General features: G+C 38.5%; 1 pseudogene; it reads right to left on the bottom strand.

Moving 5' to 3' along the window:
* Positions 1-13274: 13274 nt before the first annotated feature.
* Positions 13275-14299, bottom strand: LOC126515423 (60S ribosomal protein L5-like; annotated as a pseudogene).
* Positions 14300-19178: the final 4879 nt, after the last annotated feature.

Raw genomic sequence — 19178 nt, 5'->3', positions numbered from 1 at the left:
TGCTCTCTAATTGGTCTTTTAAAACCAGATCAGGTTTCCCTGCTGGCCAGAGGCTCCTCTTGCAAAATGCCCTCGTTCTGTTTCCTGGCTTCTGCCAGGGGCCAAGATCCCTCTCACCCCTCAGACGGGTCTTCAGGAAAAGAACCAGGTTCCCTGTTTGCCAGGGACCTCTCCAACCAAAGGCCTACCTCTTTGATTTAATTGTCCTGGGGCGATCTGCTCTCAGTGTTGTGCTGGTCCCTGCCGCCTGCGTTGCCTGCCACTGTGTCAGTACCCACTGGTCCGGCCTGTGCCAGCTGCGTTGCCCGCCGTGTATAGGTTCCGCCCCCCCCCCCTCTGCCGCCGTGTGTTGGTCCCGCTTTAGCTAATTTTAAATTCATTTTGATACTTGAAAATGAAAAAGGAACTCAATCATTACAGATATATTTGACTCCTACATGCCTTTTCTTAGCTTATTTGTGTTCTTTCTATGCTGAATTTTCTGGCTTATAAATCATTTCTGGTATTGTAATTTTAACACATACATACATATGCTGATAAAATGAACAACATGATTTTAGTATATCTAAAAATGTAAGTAAATCATACCATAATACATTACACTAGCAATTTAGCCACATAAGACATGCAAGTTATTAACCCATTTTTATTATATTAATGTGTTAAAATGTATCTATCCCTTTATTAATGGATGTTTATGTCATGTACATGTTTTTACTGTTAAGAAGTGAAACAATAATTTTTACACCTGCTCAACTTTCCAAACAACTATGTTACTATATATAGGAACAGAGGGGTTGTATAATTGCTAGTGTAATGTTGTATTATGGTATAATTTCCTTACATTTTTAGATATACTAAAATGATGTTGTTCATTTTATTGGCATATGTATGTATGTGTTAAATTTACGATACAGGAAATGACTTATAAGCCAGGAAATTCAGCATAGAATGAAGAAACACACATAAGAGTTTGACCCAAATAGATTTTGTCAAAGTGGTTTTATCCATATTTGCTTCAACCAGTTATAGGAGAATTTACTTTGTATAACATAGACCTGTGATAGTTTGAGAAATTTGCCATCCTAATATGTGTGAAGGGATATTTTATTGTGGTTCTATTTAGGGATGAGCTTATATGTATAGTAGGCATGGCTTTTCTGATAATAAGTAAATTGTCCCCTTAAATATATAAACCAGTTATTTACCTATTGAATAATGTTTTAATTATTATTGGCTTATACGTATTATTAATATATGATCTAGACATTACATTAATTCTTCAAACATGTGGTTTCTTTCTTGCTCTTAATTATAACCTGTATGTTTTAACTCACATATAATATATGTGTTATGTGTATATAATAATGACATTAATTTTATGTCATTTTTACAAGATTATAGTTTAATGTATTCAATATTAGTGGTTTTTTATTTTGGGTTCTTGCTTTTTTGTGATATAAGACATATTTCATGCAAAAATATCATAAAATATTTTCAATCAAAATGTATGATCTGCTCTCTTTTCTTCACAAATAGGCCTGAAATCTACCTGATTTTGTCATTGTTGATATTTTAATTGTACATGTAATCAAAATTTCCACTGATTTATTTTTCCTGTGGAAGATCAATTATTTTAGTGCCATTAAATTAGTTTTTTTCACTTCTGGCTTTGAGAGGCCCCTTTGTTAATTGTCAAGTGTTCTTGTCTGTGTTAACATGTAGGCTGTCTGGTCTGCTCCACTGGTTCATTTTCTATCTTTGGGTCAGCAGTAAAACAACTTTATTATTGTTGTTGTCTTATTTACTTACTTATATTTTGTAAATAAGTTTTTGAGATTTTTAAAAATTTTTTTATATGTACAGGTTTCTTGCCTGCATGTTTATCTGTGGGCATGTGTATCTGTGTGTGGTGTGTGTGTGTGTGTGTAGTGCCCACAAGAGAGTCCCTGAAACTAGAGTTGCAGTTGGTTGTTAGCTGCCATGTGGTTGCTGGAAATTGAACCTAGTAGGTCCCTTGAAAGAGCAGTCAGTGCTCCTACATGCTGAGCTATCTTTCCAGCTCTGTGATTTTATTTATTTTTATTTACTGCCTGAGTGTTTGCGTACATGTATGTCTGTGTACGGTGTGCATGCAGTGCCCGTGAAGGCTGGAAGAGGGCATTGGATCACCTGGATCTGGGGTTACAGAAGGTTATGAGCACCGTGGGGGGTCTGGGAAGTGAACCCAGGTCCTCTGGAAGAGCAGCCATCCCTCCAGTACTAACTATTGCTCTGTAGTAGGTCTGTATATTGTATTGGGGAATTTTTTAAAATATTTCTGTAAACTTGTATTCTAGGTAATTATTTTCTTTTAAATATAATTTTAATTAATACTATCTAAAGTTTTTGCTACCTCAACATTCTTTTAAAGTTTCATCCTTCATTTAAAGTGTGATTTCCCAGCTTTCTTTATTTATATGCTTGCTCTCATTAAACAATAATTGCATTATACAAATTGCATTATACAAATGATATTTAAAATTTAGAAATCATATTTAGCTATCTTCAATAAAGTGTTTCCTAATGTCAAGGGAGGATATTTTGAAAGTTTTCTAATGTTGATAAACCTTTTTGAATTCATTTTTCTAGTACTACATTTATTTTTGAGCATTTAACGAGCATAGCATTTGGTCTTACTGGGGAATTAATTTTTTCTTTTGAAACAGGATTCAGTATGTACTCCTAACTCTCCTGGAATTCTTTGTGTAGCTCAGGTCACCTGTGTTTGTCTCCTGAGTGCTAGGATGGAAGGCATGTGCCATCCTGTCTGGACTATAATAATAGTTTTTTTATAACTGGTGACTTTTTCCTTGGGAAGTATCTGTTCCCTTATAGATTTAAATCCTGATCGTGACCCTTTTAGTGATCTGTTCTTGTGGGAATTATTCATGGTACAGACTGCGAATATATTCTGCAGGACATATTTTGCCTTTTTCAAGGCACTCCAGTATTAGTGTGGGTTTCAAGACATTTTTAACTAGTGAGTAAGGTTGGAGAATTCCTTGGTCACACATGAATGGTGTAAATTTAACCCCCACTCCACACCGGAATAGTCCTGCCATTATGTATTTGAACAGAAACCTCTTTCACTCTGGTCCAGACCTTCACAAAGACAGGCAAGGCATCTTGTATCTCTCTGTGTCTTTTTCTTCTGGTGGCATTTTCTATTTTCCGCTTTGTCTCACATACATTAAGAAGAGCAGGCCTACTCATTCTTTTCCAAAACTTTATTTCTTGTCCTTTAATAAACAATAAAATTGTGGTGCTCAAGTGAGCATTCATGCAGAACTATCTGAGGAGGCTGCTTTAGGGCCTTGTCTGCTGCACTGTTAGAATTTAGGCTTTTCTGCCTTGCTTTGGTCAATGGTTTTCTCGCAAAACTCTGCTGTTCTATCTCTGAGTATTTTAAAGTGGGAGCCAATTATGTCTGCCACCTTGCTGGCACAAATGTCAGTATTAAACTTTTGCTCATGAATTGGACTTTGGGTGCAATTAGAGCTCCAGACAATTTACTTGTCTATAGGAAGTTATCACCTGGCTCCCTTAAATGTCAACTGAGTATAACTTCTGCCATTAAGTGGAAGAAAAGCGGCCCTCTTTATTTCTTTACAAATACACATTATAATGATGCCAGTAACTTTTGCTAGGTTAAATCATTCTGAGGTTTAAATATTTCCTTCTGAATAAATGAAACATTACTTACTTACCATCCCCCCCCCCATGTGTGCATGCAGGTACACACATCACAATGCACAGTCAGAGAACAACCCCAAGTGTCATTTGGTCTACCCTTTCTGCTTTGTACAAGAGAGAATCTTTCATTTGACCCAGATACAGCCTAACTGTTCCATGAGCTACAGATCAGAGGTTCCTATTTCTCCCTCCTATCTTGCTATAAAAGCAATGGGGTTATAGACATGCATGTTACCATGTCGAACTTTTTAATGTAGGTTCTGTTGAATCTGAACTCAAGTCCTCATAAAGAACATATTGGTGATTTGCTCATTAACAAGCTGACTGAAATTTTGTGTCTTTTTAATTTTTGAAACTCTAGAACTAAAAGAAAAAGATTGAAGGAAGGGAGCTGTTTGAGATTTTTATGGACATGTATTCATGTATTGGAGTGATTTGTGAGGTTGAATGAGCTGGGAATATTCTTTTCAAAGGTTCCATCCTGAGTGTCCCACATAGAATGAGAGTGTTCACAGACTCTGCATTCTCTTATTGTAACTCCAAGTTGACCAAATCCTTAATATCACAGTTTTTAGGTATTCATAATTAAAATTTAACATTCGAATTAAGTTTATAGCCTAAAATAATGTACCTTGACTCTCATAACTAAAGTGGCAGTAGCAAAAGAAGGCTTTTGCACAGACACCCAGAACCTAAGATCCAAAATGAATGATTCATCTTTCGAAAGTATTTAAAATTGGACATGATGATTTAACCATTATCACAGCCGAGCTCCTCCTAGTAATTCTTTATTTGTATTATTTCTATTGTGCTATGCATTCAAAACCTTAAGTGTTTATTTACTCTTCTCTCTCTCTCTCTCTCTCTCTCTCTCTCTCTCTCTCTCTCTCTCTCTCTCTTTCTCTCTCTCTCTCTCTCTCACACACACACACACACAATCTTAATTTAGCAGACCAAAATAAGAATTGGTCAAATTATGATGATATTTTGCAATTTAAATTTTCTTAGTCCTATTATCTCTATTTGTTTTTCTCTATGCCCATGGCTTTTCTGCTTTCATTGATAGATTTTTTTTATCACAGATATGTATTTTTTAAAGAACTGAGTAAGCTAAGTTAAATAAGTGTTTTTATAATAATGACTTAAATTCCTAAAATATTCATATTGTTAAAGAGTACATGATAATGACCACACTACTCTAGAAGGGTTGAATCTGTGAATAAGGGTTGAAAGCCACAGGAAGCCAGGTGAGAACATATGTTGGCATTTAAGGTCCTTAGATGCTTCTTGTAGCATCCTATCAATACCATTAGGTTTTCCCAAGAGACTTGGAGATTGAGAAAAGTCTTTATCCAAGGGTAAAGACTAAATATATAAAGATAGGATTCAGAACTACTTAAAAGGCGTAGCAAAAAAGAGATTTACTATCTTATAGTCACCCACCACCACTGGATGTTAAATTCTTTCTACTCTGTGTTCTGTGGTGATCCTTGAGCCCTGGGAGTAGCTGGTCTAGTTTAGGGTTGAGCATTCCAAAAACTCTTAGAGCCATTGGCATTTGTTAGGTGCCAGGAGAGGAGGAATAGATTTTCTCTAAGAGTGTAGTCCCTGGTAAGTCAACCACTCTCCAGTGGAATACTATAGGTACAATAATATTTGGGTAGCCAAAATTGATCTTGGTGTGTTTAAAAAAGACAAAGTTGGGTGGGAACAGGAGGGGAAGAGTTGGGAGTAAGAAGAGTAAATAAGGTCAAAACACATATGAAACTTTCAAAATATATATAATTTTGTAAACATGTAAAGTTCAAGCTTGAAAATGAGTTATTTTTCCCATTGTCCAAGAAAAACTGCCAAATTGGAGGAACTGTTTTTTCTTGAGGTCAGGTATTTCCCATTTTTTTTAATGGTTGATGGTCAAAAATGTTTCAGAACCTTGAGGGGTGCGCCCACCCACTGAGACAGTGGGGCTGATCTAATGTGAGCTCACCAAAGCAAGCTGGACTGGGACTGATGGAGCACATGAACAAACCGGACTCTCTGAACTTGGCGGACAAGGAAGGCTGACTGAGAAGCCAACGACAATGGCACTGGGTTTTGATCCTACTGCATATACTGGCTTTGTGGGAGCCTAGTCTGTTTGGAGGCTCACCTTCCTATACCTGAATGGAGGGGGGAAGGACCTTGGACTTCCCACAGGGCAGGGAACACTGACTGCTCTTTGAACTGTAGAGGGAGGGGGAGGGGGGAGGGGGGAGGGGGAGGGAAATGGGAGGAGGGGAGGAGGTGGAAAATTTTAAGTAAAAATAAATTAAAAAAATGTGAAAAAATCTTTGTCAAGTGAAAAAAGGTGGACACACTCTTTGGATCACCTAATATTCTTTGAATGTGGGTGTTCTCTGATTTATGGTGGTCACCATCTAGGACCTGCTATATCAGCAGACCAGAAACAGGACTGTCAAAAGCAGAGCGGCCTGCAGTTGTGGATGCATTCTCAGGCATTATTAGTCTCTCCACATATAATGAATACCTTCAAATTTTTCTCCTTTTCAGTTTCTGTTTATCTATCTTTTTTTAAAATTAATTTATTTATTATGTATACAGTGTTTCACCAGCATGTATGCCTGCAGACCAGAAGAGGGCACCAGATCTAATGGTGGTTGTGAACCACCACGTCATTGCTGGGAATTGAACTCAGGACCTTTGGAAGAGCAGCCAGTGCTCTTAACCTCTGAGCCACCTTACCAGTCCCCTGTTTAGCTATCTTTCTTAACTTCCTATCCAGAACTTGCTCTTCTTATCTCTGGTTACAAGTTTTCATTTCCCATTCCAACTTTGCCTTTGTCACCACCATTATAGTCCTATTCATTGGAGTTGCTATACATATTTACATATAGCTAACTATTTTTCTCTTCTTTGGATTGCTTCCCCTCCTTGATTTGCACAATTCTGCACTTTATTTGAGGGGGGGGGATATTTTTGTTGACTTTCTGTCCCTTCCTTTGAACTCATGTGGAATAGTCAGACCTACTGCTGTGTGCGTCCTTACAATGTTTTAATGGAATAATTTAAAACTGTAGTTCAAGATGGAGCTATAGGTCACACAGAAAGAGAAAAGTGAGACACTCTTACTCATTTGTGAAATCTAAAGAAGGGGACCTCATAGAAACCAAAAGAGTAATTATCAGGAACTGGAGAAGTAAGGAAGTGTTGATCAAAGGATACAAGGTTTCAGGTTAATAACTTCTGAACCCTTTTTTAAAATATGTTAGCTGTGCTTCATGGTATATTATGTACTTGAAATTTGCTAAGACGGTAGATCTTATGTGTTATCACACATAAGAAAGCTAGCCTAGTGATGGGAAGTGATTGATATGCTAATTATCACAAGTATAGAAGATTGGTCTAGAAGGCCTTTATTCTAGTGAGTTGAAACTCTTACTTATCAAATGAAGAGATAAAAGTCAAAATTACTTAGTGGTTTTTGAAGAGTCAGACTTTGAGTTGAGCAAGATTAAAAGTTCCTTTATCTGATGAAAGGAAGCTTCCAATAGAAATAAAGTTAATTACAGGTAAATAAAGAACAATTTTTACTTCTTGCATTTGGGCGGATTTATTTCTCCTGATGATACATAGTGTAGCTAGCTTTAGCATGGAGAAACCATAGGGGGATTTTTATCACAGTGTGGTTTTCCTATAAATATCCAGAAAGCCTGACAAGGTTAGGAATGACAGGTTCCTGGGAACTCAGTGTCATATGTTCACAGAGTTTCTATTTGTATTCTGTGGCTGTTCAGATTCAGAAGGTATTAGTGAGCCAATAGTAAATGCTGTGGCCATCTAATGGGATACGAATTAAACAGAAGGATTGAGACCATGATCATTTTACAACTAAATAGCTTCAGAAATTCATTTTGTTCGCACTTGTTGGAATTAAATATCTACAAAATTTCCACTTCTATACAGCATGAAAAGGGTTATCAAAAATTGATGATCATGAAACAAGACTTATGGCTTAGGATTCTGCACCAAATACTTTGAAAGTAAAAGTGTCAAGCAGTTAAACAAATTGTGTTTCTTCTTTAAAAGCTCAAGTAAGAGAATACCTACATGAGACTGTAAATTAGATTAACACATGACTTTGAGAACATCCTCAAATGATAAGTATATATTGTGTTCTACAGGCTTGTTTTTCACTTACAACAAAGCAAAAATCCAATTTTTAGTCAAAAAAATTAAACCCATTAATTTGATTCAGGCTTTCAAGATTTTATGGAGAAGTGAGAGGCTTTGGAAAATTTCTCTTTGGTGTCATAACAAATTTTCTTTGTTTTCCTTTGTGTATTTTGGGGGTGTCGAGTGTAATATCATAGTCAACAAGGAAGTCTTCTGGGGATCTCTGCTAAGCTGCAGTGAGTCATAGGAACACAGACTGCAGGAGCATCCAAAGGTGATCCGCTTCTAGCTCTTGCTCCAACAGCACATCAGAAACATGGTTCATTTGGTTGCTAAAATTTGAACGAAAGAAGAAATCCATCACTCTACAATATTAAGAACTGAACACGTAGAAGGTTATGTGTTGAAACTAGCATATTTATGTTAACATTAGGTAAGATTTTTTACCTCAGTTTACATAATTAGTACAAGTTATGTAGCTCTATTTTTTATATTTGTGATTTATTTGTCCTGCACACACAGTCTTTAAACACAACCCTTTCTCCTCAAGTCTTGCTCAAATCAGGTAAGACAGCTTCTTCTACTAACATGCAGAAAGAAAGATTCATTCTTGAATTTTGAGCCATCCAATACCCATTCTCTAGAATCTGAGGATTTTCCAGCATAATCTTTAACATTCTTGTTTTTTCTCTCAATTCTTAATATGTGGTAAAGTGCCATTTATTTTATTCTCTATAATAAGCCTGTCCCTTGGTTCTTAAGCAAAATTTTCTAGCAATTGTTTTGAGAACTTCTTTCTACAATGTCTTAGTGTTTTGACATCCAGTGGCAGTACTAACAACCCAAGGAAACAGAACATCATTGCTCCTGTTGAATAACAGTGACAGTCTTAGCAGTAGAATGCTTTCACTTGTTTCAGGGTCTGAGCCAGCACATACACACTGAGGAGTCCACCACTTAAAAACAGACTAACCAAAGGCTCTTGATTATTATTGTGGATGGAGAACTCGAAATTACTTTTGCTTTTTAGGTAGTTCATAAAATAACCCAGGTGAAATTCCAACAAACAAAATTTTTGGAACCCGATTCTACAAATAGATTATGACACTTTGTAGTTATTTCAGAATATGGCTTAAGAAGGCATCGGATAAGACATGATTGTGAATCAAGATGGTCCTGTATTACAAGGTAGTTCCCCACACGGCCCATCAGCATTTGGTATGGAACGGGGACATGTGCACTTGTGGTGGGGATTTTACAAAACAGATATCCTTTGAAGGAAAGATATTCATCTTTAGGTTCTAGAAAACACCATATTTTGTTTAAATCTGCCTAACTAAATCGCAAACACTCCATGAGACAGCAGATTGGAAGAAAAGCCTCTTGTGTTTTCTACCCTGCATGACTTGGTTACTTTTGTAAGACCGTGATCCAAGTTGTGGATTAAGTGAGATGATTGCAACATTAACATCCTGGAGTCTTTCAAGAGACTCATTTCTTTTTCCTTTGTACTCTAGCTTGCACACAGCACAGAAAAGAGCACTCATCAGCATTCCCTAAGGTAATCTGATCAGCAGGGAATAGAAAAGTAATGGAAAGTAAGTTTTTTCTATTTTAAATTGTGATGCTCATATTTGTTACTCAGAAAGTCCAGAGATCTGGAGTTTGTAATGTAGACATACTTAAGTATCTATGACAGGTTCTAGGCATACTGAACTATTTTTGATAGATTCTAGACATATTGAAGTCTCTGTGCTAGCTTTGGGAGACCATGGCAAAGAATTAAGATCTACACAGACCACAGAGATTTATGAAAGAAACTAGCAAGAGAAATCTTCTTTTAGAACAATTCATTGTATAACAAAAAAATCTCCTGAAAATGCCATCATAGCACTTGATTTACAGATCAAAGTCAAATTTGGCATGTTTTAAGGTATGGTTTTAGAAAAGCTTCAAAAATCACTTTCAGTTCCCAAATAAGGAGAAAAGTAATTGTTCATTTAGTTATTATTATAACCAGGCTAGTTTATTATGCATTATATAATTATATGTAATTATATATATTAGGTGAAATATGACATAAAAGTAGTAGAGTCCTGATACATGCATTGGTACAAATGAATGTTGATGATTTCACCATGCTAAGTGAAAGAAGTTAGGCCCAAAAGGTCACAATATTACATGATCTAATTTATAAGAAATGTCCAGAACCGATAAATCCATGGGAGGACATAGACTAATGATTGAAAGGGACTATGTAGGGGAGGAAGGAGTGAGAGGTGAGTACTATTAGATACTCATTATTTTGAAAATAAAAATGTTTTGGAATTAGTGGTAATGGTAGCACATCCTTATGACATGATAAAAGCCCACTGATTCACACAGACAAAAGATTCAATAAGCTTCAGATATGACTCAGAGGGAGAGTGGTTGGGAGGTCCTTCTGTACATGTGTTGCTTTTATTGGTTAATGAATAAAGCTGTTTTTGGCTGATGGCTTAACAGAATAAAGCCAGGCAGGAAATCTGAACAGAGATGTAGAGAGAGTAGGCAGAGTCAGTGAGATGCCATGTAGCTGCTGTAGGAGACAGACATGCTGGTGTTGTGCCAGAGCTTTACTGGTAAACCACAAGACTCATGGTAAAATATAAAATAATGGAAATCGGTTACTTTAAAATATATGAGTTAGCTAGCAATATGCTTTAATTACTGACCAAGCAATGATGTAGGTGGGTCATCTGTCTATCTGTTGCTTTCATTGGTTAATTAATAAAGAAACTGCTTGGCCTGATAGGTCAGAACATAGGTGGGTGGAGTAGACAGAACAGAATGCTGGGAAGAAGGGAAGTGAGGCAGACGCCTCAGACAGATGCTACAGCTCTCCTCTCCAAGATAGACGCAGGTTAAGATTTTTCCTGCTAAGCCACCACCTCGTGGTGCTACACTCATTAATAGAAATGGGTTAATCAAGATGTGAAAGTTAGCCAGTAAGAGGCTACAGTTAATGGGCCAAGCAGTGTTTAAAAGAATACAGTTTCCTTGTAATTATTCTGGGGCTAAGCTAGCCGTGCAGGACCTGGGCAGGATGAAAAGCAGGCCTGCTCACTCCTACTACAAAGCAGTGATTTAAATAATATAGTTTCTGTTTAAATATTTCTGATCTGGGCAGCTGGGAATGAAAAACCAGCCTTTGACTACGGGAGAGTACATGCCTAGCATGTGTAAGGTCATCGGTTCAATCCCTGTCATTGGAGATTAATCCAGGACCAATAAAAATACTACCTTTTTACATTATAAACCAACCTTTTCACAGGGTCTTATTTTATCTTCTTAAATAAAAGATGAGCTGGAATTATTTTTTAGAGGTGGATTGGGGTAAACAGCTGAAATACAAGATAGAGAGAAAGAAATAATATTACGAAAATAAAACACTGAGAGTCTGGAAAAGCTCTTTTAATGTAAAAACACATGTGTGTGTGTGTGTGTGTGTGTGTAGTGTGTAGTGTGTGGTGTGTTTTTGCATTCCATGGTATGTGTGGAGATTAGAGGCCACTCTGTGGAGTGGGTTCTCTCTTTCTACCTTGATGTGAGTAGTTCTGGGGATTGAACTGTGCTCATCAGTCTTGTGCAGTGAATAGCTCCACTACTCAACAGTCCCATCAGCTCTTTATGAAGCTCTTTCCGATGGTATCTTCCTAATGTCTTTAACTCAATGAATAATCTTTTTGCAATGACAATATTTTTTTCTCATTAATAAAGCTATTAATAAAGCTGCTAATTATCCAAAAAATGATTAGTTGTCATTCCATCGTTCCTATGTTTGTGTTTGGGCAAAAATATCTATAGTTGCTAAGTAAAGCTATTACTTATGGAGGAAGGAGTTACTTTCTTAAATAAATTATAGTATTTTTCTTTTATATCTTTTTAATAACAGAGGGAATATTTCTTCCAATGAAATGCACAGATGTTAAGAATACAGTTCAGTAAGTTTTGATTAATACAACCACTCATTGAAGAAATGCAACTTTTCTTTCATCTTAGAAATTTCCCAGTCACTTCTTCCCATAGGCAACTGTTGTTTGATTTCTTTACTGGAGATTTAATTTTACTCTTTGTGAATTTCACATAAATTGATATAGTATATTTCTTTTTTTATTAATTACTTAATTTATTTATTAAAGATTTCTGCCTCCTCCCCTCCACCACCTCCCATTTTCCTCCCCCTCCCCCAATGAAGTCCCCCTCCCTCATCAGCCCGAAGAGCAATCAGGGTTCCCTGACCTGTGGGAAGTCCAAGGACCACCCACCTCCTTCCAGGTCTAGTTAGGTGAGCATCCAAAGTGCCTAGGCTCCCACAAAGCCAGTACGTGCAGTAGGATCAAAAACCTATTGCCATTATTCTTGAGGTCTCAGTAGTCCTCATTGTCCGCTATGTTCAGCGAGACCGGTTTTAACCCAGGCTTTTTCAGACCCAGGCCAGCTGGCCTTGGTGAGTTCCCGATAGAACATCCCCATTGTCTCAGTGTGTGGGTGCACCCCTCGCGGTCCTGAGTTCCTTGCTTGTGCTCTCTCTCCTTCAGCTTCTGATTTGGACCTTGGGGTTACACCTGTCAGAATGGCTAAAATCAAAAACACCAATAATAGCCTTTGCTGGAGAGGTTGTGGAGGAAGGGGTACCCTCATCCATTGCTGGTGGGAATGCAAACTTGTGCAACCACTTTGGAAAGCAGTGTGGCGGTTTCTCAGGAAATTCGGGATCAACCTACCCCTGGACCCAGCAATACCACTCTTGGGAATATACCCAAGAGATGCCCTATCATACAACAAAAGTATATGCTCAACTATGTTCATAGCAGCATTGTTCGTAATAGCCAGAAGCTGGAAACAACCTAGATGCCCTTCAATGGAAGAATGTATGAAGAAAGTATGGAATATACACATATTAGAGTACTACTCAGCAGTAAAAAACAAGGACTTCTTGGAGTTTGCATGCAAATGGATGGAAATAGAAAACACTATCCTGAGTGAGGTATCCCAGACCCAAAAAGAGGAACATGGGATGTACTCACTCATAATTGGTTTCTAGCCATAAATAAAGGACATTGAGCCTATAATTCATGATCCTAGTATATCTTTCTCAAGTCTGGTTTCTTCTACTCGATATAATAATTTAGAGGTTTACTCATGTTGTTGTTCTTTGTCAACAGGCTTTTTTGATTAAAGTATTTTTATTATTAATTTTGATTGATAATAAAATAATTATCATGATTATAATATAAGATAATTATAATAAATAATAAAACAATTTTTAGCTCCTTGTTCATTAAGTTTATTATCTTTACAAAAAAATTTTCTAAAAAATTGCTTTAGCTTTCAGCAGCCCATTTCTGAGCTCTGAGGAATTTTGCCTATTTTCCTGTAACCTGATCTTTCTTCTGGGCAAGGAACATTTTGGGATGGTTCTACCTCTTCTTCACTTCTCTCTTGTGAGCTTTCTTACACATTTCCTCCATGCCTGGAGTTACATTGTTCCCTCGTTGTTTGAGAGAATTGTTTCTTGTGTGTGTGTGTGTTTTTCTGAGACAGGGTTTCTCTGTAACTTTGGTGCCTGTCCCGGATCTAGCTCTTGTAGACTAGGCTGGCTGCGAACTCCCAGAGATCCGCCTGCCTCTGCCTCCCGAGTACTGGGATAAAAGGCGTGCGCCACCACCGCCCGGCGAGAATTGTTTCTTATAAGTATCTTCATTGTTTTCTATTAGGTGACACTTGTAATTTATGATGTTCTGACCCACGGTGTGCTCACACTGCACTTCTGTGTTGAACTTCTTGCTTTCAAAATCGTAACCGGGGAATCATTTGGTACTATGAGGGATAGAAGCCTCCATCCACAGCTCCCTTCAGGGCCCCAAAAACTTTGTTGTCAGTTGTAGTTCGGGAAAGACCTGCATCCAAATAGCAAGTAAAAACACCAGGCTGACCACCAATGCTTTCCACATTGTATTCATCTCCAGTCACCGCACTTGGCATTCATAGATCTTGTCCATACCAAACCCATAAGGAAGCCTGCAGGCCAGCAGCAGGCCAGTACAATAGGTTAAGGCACAATTTAGCAGACCAACTTTCACTCCGTAATTTGGCAGTTTGTGTGCATACTCTGTACTGACTATTGCATCCTTTCTATATGGGCATACTCAGTTTGCCTGATGATATCTCTCTGAGTTACATGAACTATCACCCTATACTTAGGTGTGTTGTACTTATTTTTGTCCTGGATCACCAATCATTTCCAGGCATAGTAGTTAGTTTTATTCTCTTGCTGCCTTCTAAATCTCACTTGATACCTCATAAAGTAGGCTTTATTCTTGACAACTTTCACAAACCCCATCCTGCAGAACAGAAACTCACAATTGCAGTTCCACACAGACCTGCAGGCCCAGTGGTGGTAGGGGAAAAAAGCAATTATAGCATTTTAAAATTAATATTTTATTATTATGAATATATTATGATTTTATTTTATGCCCTCCTGTTGAGAGGCATCTGAACATTAGATTTGGTAATTTTGAAAATTGCAACTTTTTGTTCTGGTACAAGTATTTTTGGTAACACATGTTTTCATTTATTGTGGTATTTACAGGAAAATCACAATGATTTCCCAAATGTTCTATCAATTCATACCTTTCCCACACTAAATGACTCTTCTAGTGGCCCAGTATCCACAGTAATGCTTGTTTTGTTGTCTTTATTTTAACTAATCTAGTGGAAGTGAAATGATATTTAATTATGGCTGGTTTTAAAAGTTCTTTATGATACCCATGTTTTTCAAAGTATATGTTCTCTCTTTTCTCTTAGCTTTACTTTTCTTAGTAAGCTTCAAGAATAGGGTGGAACAAAAGTGTTAAACATGGCAAATGCAGGGCAAATATCTTAGGTTTGTGTTGCATTGATACAGTGAAAATCCCCTGAATTTCTCATTTTTTGAGAATTTAAGAATGGAAACAACACAGAGTCCACAAACCTTCTTTGTGCAGGAGTCACATTTCGTATATAAGTACAGCTATCATTTCTCATCAACGACGAGAATCAATGTCTCTTCTTCTTCTTCTCCCCCTTCTTCCTCTTCCTCTTCTCCTTCTTCTATTTCTTCCTTCCTTCTCCTCCTTCTTTTTAGTTTATTTGTCTGGATTTTGTTCTTATTGTTCTTTCTTTTGTGAGATAAAGAATGTGAAGTTGGGTGGGTAAGAGTTGAAGAAGATCTGAGAGGAGTTGGCTGAGAGAAAAGAATATGTTTGAAATATATATGAAAAAATATTTGTTTTATTGTGCACAAACAAGGCAGAACAAGTGCAACACCCATGGACATGTCAACATGGACAGGGGAGATGTTTGCACGGTCCTGCACCTAGACAAGGAACTACAGGCTGGTGACTTTGCCTCTTCTTGGGAAGAGCCCCTTTATTGACTGTCAGAGTGGTCAGCCCTGAGCACATATGAACACAAACAAACAAGCAAACAGACAAAAAAAACAGACCCAGCAGGTTGCATCTCTATATTTGTGCATAGGCATACACATTACATGTATGTAACAATAATAATCCAATAAGCAAAGATGAAGGCATTGCAGGATGAAAAAAAGGGAAAAGTGATGGAATTGTATTTCAATTAAAACATATTAAAGAAAATTATTTGGAATAAAAAACTATAAGTATGTATTAAATGCTTTTTTCTCTTACTGTCAAGTTGTTAGCCTAGGCCCCAGCCCCTCTCATCTATCCCAGCTCCCAGGCCTGGTCTGGACTCCAAATTCCAGCAGACCAGGTCCTGACCCCTCTCTGGGGATGGGGTCAGGACCACTCCCCAGGGTATTTAAGTGATCTCCCAAAACAAGAAAGCCTGGTCTCCCTTTCTTCCTCCCAGGGGGCTTTTTTTTGCAGCTTCCTGGTTCCCCCTCGGGGCCACCTGACTTTAGACTTTAGAGATGGAAAAGATCCATGGGATTATATTAACAGAAGCATTTCTCTGTCAGTTCAGAGAACACTTGACAGATTAGAAATGAAACTGGCATCAACTGAAGGTTGGGTGAGGCACACAGCTATGCAATGACTATACCCCCAAGACTGGATTCTTCCTGTCAGCTGAATGTAGCAGAGGATTTGTTTAGGAATAACTAGAAAGAAAGGTGAATGTAAGTTTCTGTGTGGTTCTTGCTCTGGGTCTTAAAGTAACCGTGTGAATAAAAGTGATTTAAAGTGCTTGCTCCTTAGATCATCACATGCATTGTCTTAGCCTCTTTATAAAGAATGGAAATATCAGAAATCAAAATCAAAATAGACTGGAAATACCCTCACATCTTTTAGTTAGTGCAATTGATATTTCATTCTCTGTGTTGCTGTCTATGGGATTAGGACTAAGGATCAATGTTAGATTATTTATAACATCAACCCCCCCCAATGATGCAAGCTGATAGACTGATCAAATCTTCACAGGGAAATATGAATTTTCCATAAGGTTCATTTCCCAAAGATGTTTTAAGATTTGTTTTAATTCTGGAATTTTGTTTTTGGATATTTTTAATTAAAAATACACTGATGTTTTTATTTTTCCCATTTATTCTACATTTACATAAAATATTATTATATCCTTTACCCCTTTTTCTTCTCTCATGTGCTTTTCCTCCAAACCCTCCCCAAGTCCCTCCATTCTCAAATTAAGAGACCCTTGGATGACTATTGTTGTAGATATGGACAAATATAAAACTACAACCTAAATCCACTGTCATTGTTTGTGTGTATAAGGTTTCAAGGTTGACCACTTTGAATTAGATAACAATCACCAGGCTCATTCCTGGGAGACATTAATTCTCCTCCTCTCAGCAGTTATTAGTTACCTTAGTTACCTGTAGTTTTTTTTCTAAAGGTGGGAACATGAAAGATCTCCTTCCTCTTCCATGTTAGCATGTCATGATTGATGTCTTGTTTTTTCAACCATTTCTAAGAGAGGCAGTCACTCATCCTGGTATTCTAGCTCTAACAATCTGTCTGCTCTCCCATCTGTGTTGTGTCCTGAGCCATAGGTAGAGGAGCTATGATGCAGATTTATCCATTTTTATTTATTACATGGGCTTTCAGTGGGAACCAGGGTTCTTTGCTCAGGCTTTGTTGACCCTGCCTCAGGAGGGCTCAGCAACTGGACTGGGCCTGTCTTAGGATGGCCTGCTGAACAAGCTCTTACCCATCACTGACTACTAGCCCTCCAAGAGCATTGATTCCTGGAGAGCTGCCAGGGTTGGGGGACTAAGCAGTAGCATTTTGAATTTCAGATAACCAGACATGCATAACTTAACTTCCTGCGGAGGACTGCAAGAAGAATGTCTAAGAGCCATTAACACCTGAAGTGTCACCTTACTTGCTCTCTGCTGCTGTGGCATCTGCTACAGGAGACATTCGAAGAGAATAAGGATTAACAATGCCACCCCACCAATTAATGCATTTGTAAGCATTCAGGAGGGATTAAATAGCCTTTTTATATCATGCCAAACTCTTTCAAAAAATGGATTGTCAAAAGCCATAACTTCTGCCATTAATAAATCAATTTGTTTGAGGAGAGCAAGAAAGGGGGAAAATATACATTACCAATCCTGGCCCGACTGGTGGATTGGTCTTGCTCAGGTAGCTTCCCATGAGCCCAATGGAATCTGAGTCTCTAAGCAGGCTGCAGGACTCACAGAGGCTGTGCCCAAATGCTGACTTGGCCGGAGGTGGTGGTGAATCAGTGAGTGTGGGCTGAAGATGGTAGGATGAGTCATGCCCAAAGCACAAATGTTGACGGGCACCATGGGCTGCTGAGTTCACAACTAAGGCCGGACCAGGCCATGCTTGCACCTACAGTCAGCCAGGCAAACACGGCCAGCCAGACCAGTGCAGATTCCGTGAGCACAAGTACTACAGCACCTGCTGGTCCTCTGAAGCATGGGCCAGGCCCAGCTATCCCATACACCCAACAGGGGCTGCCTCTGCTTGACTCCAAGGTGTAGCTTCCCACAGTGGGAATGCAGCTGACTGGGAGGTAGCACCTGCTGTCTTAACTGTGACCGCACTCCGTTGTAGCATGTTTCACGGGACTTGAACTCTCTGTCTCCTCATCATCGATGTTGAAGAGATCAGACAAGGAAGGACTAGAGGTGGAGGAGAGATTACCAGTTTTGTAGAGGGAGACAATAGTCAACAATGGTGGGAAATTGTGTAACAGAAAAAAAATGTGCCTTCCTAAGTGGATGGGCAGACAAACCTGACAGACAACACAGAAGAAGGAAAGGATGGGGGTCTCAGTGCTTACCTGTTGAAGCAATGGAGGGGCCTTCTCACTGAAACTACACCATACTGGAGACGCTGTCTAGCACCATAAGTGAGGAGAGAGAGATGATTAGAACCTGTTCCTGGCAAAATCAAAAAATTTACAGCTACAACAACAAAAAAGGACTCTGACCAGGTGAGCTCAAAACCCGTGCTTGAAGTCCCTGTTCCAGGGGCCAGAATTAGCTACCATCTTCCTCGGAAAGGAGGTGGTAAGACACAGTGTGAACAGCTCAGACTCTGGGAGTCAGCTAGAATGTATATAGCAGACTCATTTATTTAACAATAGGGAATAACTTTATACCCTCTCAGTACCCAGACGTTTTGATCCGTTGACATTGCGTGGTCGCCCCTCATTGGCTAGGCATGACTAGGACTTCTGACAGTACTAAGCAGACTCCAGTTTGGCTCCTTTTAGCCTGGTAGGCCTTAATTTCCTACAGAGGCCATGTAAGCAATGGTATTCATGACCTTGTTGCTGTAGCCATATTCATTGTCATATTAGAAAATGAGGTTGACAAAGTTGTTGAGAACAATGCCAGTCCCAGCATAAAAGGTGGACAAGTGGGCATCACTGTTAAAGTTTCAGGAGACAACCTTGTCCTTTGTATAGTATAGTCCAGGATGCTTTTTAGTGGCCCCTCGGATGTATGCTTTACCACCTTCTTGATGTAATTGTTCTTGATGGCTTTATCTAGGCAGCAAGTCAGATCTGAGACAGATATATTGGGGGTTGGAATATATTGGGGGTGGGAATATATTGGGGGTAGGAATATATTGGGCCACATGCCAGTGAGTGTCCTATTCATCTCTGGTATGACCTTGCCCATAACCTTGGCAGTGCCTATGGATGTGAGAATGATGTTCTGGGCAGGCCAATAGCTATCACACCACAGCTTCCCAGAGGGGCCACCTATAGTC

Source organism: Alexandromys fortis, unplaced genomic scaffold (genome assembly GCF_014885135.2).
Source record: "Alexandromys fortis isolate MF-2015 unplaced genomic scaffold, M_Fortis_MF-2015_v1.1 scaffold_135, whole genome shotgun sequence".
In the NCBI taxonomy this organism is placed as follows: Eukaryota; Metazoa; Chordata; class Mammalia; order Rodentia; family Cricetidae; genus Alexandromys; species Alexandromys fortis.
This window is presented reverse-complemented; position numbering and strand designations above follow the sequence as displayed.